Here is a 6,083-nt window from a genome sequence, read left to right as displayed (position 1 = left end):
CTGATGATCCTGATGATAAAGAACATGTAGAGTATCTGCTGATGACAGGGATGGGAAGACGAACTACTTGGCTACTTCCAGCAGGATAATGCACCATGTCACAAAGCTCCAATCATTTCGAATTGGTTTCTTGAACATGAAAATGAGTTCATTGTAATAAAATGGCCCCCACAGTCACCAGATCTCAACCCAATAGAGCATCTTTGGGATGTGGTGGAACGGGAGCTTCGTGCCCTGGATGTGTATCCCACAAATCTCAATCAACTGCAAGATGCTATCCTATCAATATGGGCCAACATTTCTAAAGAAAGCTTTCAGCACCTTGTTGAATCAATGCCACGTAGAATTAAGGCAGTTCTTAAGGTGAAAGGGGGTCAAATACAGTATTAGTATGGTATTCCTAATAATCCTTTAGGTGAGTGTATATTGTTTATAGTGCCTGCGTATCTCAGTAACAAAATCTCCTTCCATCACCAAGAATATATGTATTGCATCTGTACCAAAACAATAAACACTTACAGCCAGATGCCACAAACAGAAGAAAATGAATGAGTGAGGCATTTCTTCAAAAGTATGAGAATAAAATATTCCTCAAACCTGAGGGAAGGAAATGTGTCTTAGCAAAAATGTGTCCTATCTGTCGGGTCTCGGGGCTAATCACCTGCCTTTTGTGTGTGTTTGGGTCTCTTGTCAGCTCACCACGTCTACCTGTTTGAGTTTTCCCCGCCCTCCTTGTTTCAGTGTTGTGAACCCTAATTACTCACCACCTGTTTTCTATGTTCTTCTAATTTTTTCCCCTTATCAGTCCCCGTGTTTCTCTGTCTATTGTCAGACTGTTGTTACTCGTATCAATAGCTCCGATCTTCTAGCTATTCTTGGCACTCACCTTTTGTCGTGTCTTGTCCTCAGGCTCCAGTGTGTTTAGCTGTTTTCTCTGCCCCCTGTTCCCCAGCGCAGAGCTCTTGGAAGCTTCAGTGTCATCCCTCCGGTCTCAGCGGTCATACAAATAACTGTGGAACGTTACTCATCGGTTTGATTCATCTGCTTCGACTATTCTTCCAGTCACTACGAGTAATCCTGTGAACGTGACTCATCTGATCTGCCTCCTCTGCTTTAAATAAAGCCTTGCGTAAACCCGCATCTGAATCCTGCCCATTTTCTCCTGACAGAACAGTCTGACCAGATCATGGATTCAGCGGGATCTGATCCACTCCGCTCGGCTCTCGTGCAGCAGGGAGTTTTGTTAGGACAGCATGCCACTCAGCTCAACACCACCGCGCAGGATGTGGACGCTCTCAGTGCCCGAGTCTCCGAGCTCCTCACACGGGTGGACGACCTTCAGCGAGAGGCAACAAACCGGGGGTCCATTCTTCACACCGGTATGGCCCACGAGTCCGAACCTCATGCCAACAATCCGCCGGTCTATGATGGCGATCCTAACGCCTGTCAAGCGTTTCTCTCCCAGTGCTCACTGGTGTTTTCTCTGCAGCCCCGGCGTTACGCAAATGAGGAGGCCAAGGTTGCGTACGTCCTTACACTTCTTTGGGGCCATGCCCGCGAATGGGGAATTGCCGTATGGAGATCGCAGGCTCCCTGTTGTGCTACCTTCACTGATTTTAGTCGAGAGATGGCAAAGTTATTTGATCGTTCAGCTCAGGGAGACGAGGCGGCGGCCCAGTTGTCGTGTCTGACTCAGGGGAGGAGCTCTGTCACGGATTACGCCATCCAGTTCCAGACTTTAGCGGCGGCGTGTGGCTGGAATGAGAGCGCGCTGCGCGCTCGTTTTCTTGAGGGGTTGGATTTTCAAATTTCTGATGAACTCGCGGCCATAGAGCTCCTGCGGGAATTGGATAATCTCATTAATCTCGCGCTCCGTATTGAGGGCCGTCTCAGCTGCCGCCGCAAACAACGGCAAGCGCCCGCCCCGTGGCGCCACCTAGAGTCCTCTTCAGCCAGTTCAGCCAGTTCTGCCGGCCGACAGCCCTCGGAGGAGGAGCCCATGCAGTTGGGTCGTTTACGGCTTACACCACAACAGAAGCAGGAGCGTCTGTCGTCGGGGGCGTGTCTATACTGCGGCAGGGGAGGACACTTCACCCTTCACTGTCCGTTAAAAGCCAGGGTCCACCAGTGAGGCGGAGAGTCCTGGTGGGCACGGTTCTTAATTCAAGCTCTCCTGCAGCACGGACTCAGCTGCCGTTCCAACTCTCTTTCCAGAGTCGATCTCACGCTGGGCTCGCCCTTGTGGATTCAGGGGCTGAGGGGAACTTCCTCGATGCTGCTTCTGCTCAACGTTGGAAAATACCGCTTATTCCTCTGGTTAGTCCCGTATCAGCATGGTCTTTAGCTGGCCGTCCCCTTACCACCATCACTCACATCACCCCCAAGATAAGCCTTCATATTGCTGACAGCCATAGCGAGCTGATTGAACTGTTTATTATTGATTCCCCTAAGGCTCCTTTAATCCTGGGGCACCCGTGGTTACATAAACACAACCCACACATTGACTGGGTCAATGTGTGCTGTTTTAGCCTGGAGTCAGTCTTGTCACCTGTCATGTTTGGGTGCTGTTTTTCCTCCTGTCTCTGTGTCTTGTGTTCCTCAGGAGGATCCCTCTGACCTGTCCGGTGTCCCCGTGGAGTACCATGATCTTCGGGCGGTCTTCAGTAAGGCCCGGGCCACCTCGCTACCCCCGCATCGCCCCTACGACTGTGCCATTGATCTTCTCCCGGGCGCTTCTCCGCCTAAGGGTCGGTTATACTCCCTTTCGGGTCCTGTGAGAGAGGCCATGGACAAGTATATACGTGAGTCACTTCAAGCTGGGCTCATCCGCCATTCCTCCTCTCCCGCTGGTGCAGGTTTTTTCTTTGTTCAGAAGAAGGACAGCTCCCTGCGCCCCTGTATTGATTACAGAGGTTTGAATGACATTACTATTAAGAACAGGTACCCCCTACCTTTAATGTCTTCTGCTTTTGAATTATTACAGGGAGCTCGGGTCTTCACCAAGTTAGACCTGCGCAACGCCTACCACTTGGTGCGCATTCGGGAGGGGGATGAGTGGAAGACGGCATTTAACACCCCTTCGGGACACTACGAGTACTTGGTTCTTCCGTTTGGTCTTACCAATGCTCCAGCCGTTTTCCAGGGACTCATCAACAGCGTGTTGGGTGACATGATCAATCAATTTGTCTTCGTGTATTTGGATGATATCTTGATTTTCTCCTCTTCTCTCCAATTACACACCCAGCATGTCCGACGGGTTCTCCAGCGGTTGTTAGAGAATCAGTTGTTTGTCAAGGCGGAGAAGTGCGAATTCCACGCTGAGTCTGTTACGTTCCTTGGCCACATTATTTCTACGGAGGGGATCAAGCCAGATCCCGCTAAGATTGAAGCTGTTGCCCAGTGGCCGGTTCCTGACTCCCGGAAGGCTCTGCAGCGATTCCTGGGTTTCGCCAACTTCTACCGGCGATTCATCAGAAATTTTGGTCAGATTGCTGCACCGCTCACAGCCCTAACCTCAACTAAGGTGTCCTTCAGATGGAACCGGGAAGCGCAGGTAGCCTTTGACATTTTAAAGTCCCGTTTTGTCTCTGCACCTGTTCTGTTGGTTCCAGATCCTGAGGCCCAGTTCATTGTTGAGGTTGATGCTTCGGACGTCGGGGTTGGCGCAGTTCTATCTCAGCGTTCCCTCCACGATGGGAAGCTCCACCCTTGTGCATTCTTCTCTCGTCATCTCAGCCCTGCAGAACGTAACTATGACATCGGCAATAGAGAACTGTTGGCGGTACGATTGGCTTTGCGTGAGTGGCGTCACTGGTTGGACGGGTCAGTGCAGCCCTTCTTGGTCTGGACGGATCACAAGAACCTGGAATACATCCGTTCAGCCAAGAGGCTGAGCTTGCGCCAGGCCCGTTGGGCACTCTTCTTTGCCAGGTTCAACTTCACCCTCTCGTGCCGGCCGGGATCTAAGAACACCAAACCCGATGCCCTCTCTCGTCTGTTCGGTGCTCCAGGGGGGGAGGTTGCAGCCGAGGCCATCCTTCCTGAGGGGGTGGTGGTCGGGGCCCTTTCATGGGGAATCGAGCAGCGAGTTGAGGAGGCCGGTCGAGGGGTGCAAGTGCCGGGGGAGTGTCCGGCGGGCAGGTTGCCGGTGCTGGCTGCGCTGCGCTCTGAGGTCCTTGAGTGGGGTCACTCATCCAGGTTAGTCTGCCATCCAGGGATTCGGAGGACGTTGTCTGCCATCCGACAGCGTTTCTGGTGGCCTACTATGGCCACAGATGTTAGACAGTTTGTGTTGGCCTGCCCCACATGTGCCCAAAGTAAGCCGGTCAATCGCCCTCCTGATGGTCTGCTAAACCCTCTCCCTATCCCTTCCCGCCCTTGGTCACACATTGCCCTTGATTTCGTCTCAGGGCTTCCTCCGTCGAAGGGTAACACTGTTGTTCTCACAGTGGTGGATCGCTTTTCCAAAGCGGTTCATTTCATCCCCCTGCCCAAGCTGCCCTCCGCCCGGGAGACCGCCCAACTGGTGGTGGACCACGTCTTCCGTCTCCATGGGTTTCCGGTGGATGTGGTTTCTGATAGGGGTCCCCAGTTCGTCTCCCGGTTCTGGAGGGAATTTTGTAGACAGATTGGGGCCTCTTCTAGTCTGTCTTCAGGGTTTCATCCCCAGACCAATGGGCAGTGTGAGCGGGCCAACCAGGATCTAGGAAGAATGCTCCGCTGTCTAGCGTCCAACAATCCGAGTTCCTGGTGCCAGCAGCTCTCCTGGGCAGAGTACACTCATAACACGCTTCCGGTGGCCGCGTCAGGTATGTCCCCCTTTGAGTGTTCTGTTGGTTATAACCCACCTCTGTTCCCGTCACAGGAACCCGACGCAGCGGTTCCATCCGCCCTGGCTTTCGTCCAGCGCTGCCGTCGCACCTGGGAGAAAGTCAGGAGGATTCTGGTCCAAGCCTCTGGCCGAACCAAGACCGCAGCTGATCGTCGCCGGTCCTCTCCTCCTGCCTATGTGTGTGGTCAGCGGGTTTGGATTTCTACCAAGGATCTGCCTCTCCGGGCGCCTTCTCATAAGCTGGCACCCAGATTCATTGGGCCATTCCGCATCACCAAGGTGGTTAGTCCGGTGGCGATCAGGCTCAAGCTCCCTCCCACTTTTGGTCGGGTTCATCCGGTGTTTCATGTTTCCAGGGTCAAGCCGGTGTTCTCTTCCCCCCTTAATCCTGCTTGTAGTCGGCCCACCCCCCCGCCCCCTCGTCTTGTGGATGGATCTCCTACCTATACAGTTAAGAGATTACTCGACGAGCGGCGCCGCGGCAGGGGGTTTCAGTATCTTTTGGACTGGGAGGGGTATGGTCCAGAGGAGAGGTGCTGGGTGCCGTCCCGGGACATTCTGGACCGCTCGTTGATTGAGGACTTCCGGCGGCATCGAGGTAGGCCCCTTCCTAGAGCGTTAGGTGACGCTCCTGGGAGGGGGGTACTGTCGGGTCTCGGGGCTAATCACCTGCCTTTTGTGTGTGTTTGGGTCTCTTGTCAGCTCACCACGTCTACCTGTTTGAGTTTTCCCCGCCCTCCTTGTTTCAGTGTTGTGAACCCTAATTACTCACCACCTGTTTTCTATGTTCTTCTAATTTTTTCCCCTTATCAGTCCCCGTGTTTCTCTGTCTATTGTCAGACTGTTGTTACTCGTATCAATAGCTCCGATCTTCTAGCTATTCTTGGCACTCACCTTTTGTCGTGTCTTGTCCTCAGGCTCCAGTGTGTTTAGCTGTTTTCTCTGCCCCCTGTTCCCCAGCGCAGAGCTCTTGGAAGCTTCAGTGTCATCCCTCCGGTCTCAGCGGTCATACAAATAACTGTGGAACGTTACTCATCGGTTTGATTCATCTGCTTCGACTATTCTTCCAGTCACTACGAGTAATCCTGTGAACGTGACTCATCTGATCTGCCTCCTCTGCTTTAAATAAAGCCTTGCGTAAACCCGCATCTGAATCCTGCCCATTTTCTCCTGACACTATCTTGAAACTAGATAATGAGTTTAACTTCTCCTTCAGTCTTTACACATCTAGTTGTTTGCTCCTCACACTCTT

The sequence above is a fragment of the Carassius gibelio genome, chromosome B22 (assembly GCF_023724105.1).
Source record: "Carassius gibelio isolate Cgi1373 ecotype wild population from Czech Republic chromosome B22, carGib1.2-hapl.c, whole genome shotgun sequence".
In the NCBI taxonomy this organism is placed as follows: Eukaryota; Metazoa; Chordata; class Actinopteri; order Cypriniformes; family Cyprinidae; genus Carassius; species Carassius gibelio.
Note: the sequence above shows the minus strand (reverse complement) of the source record.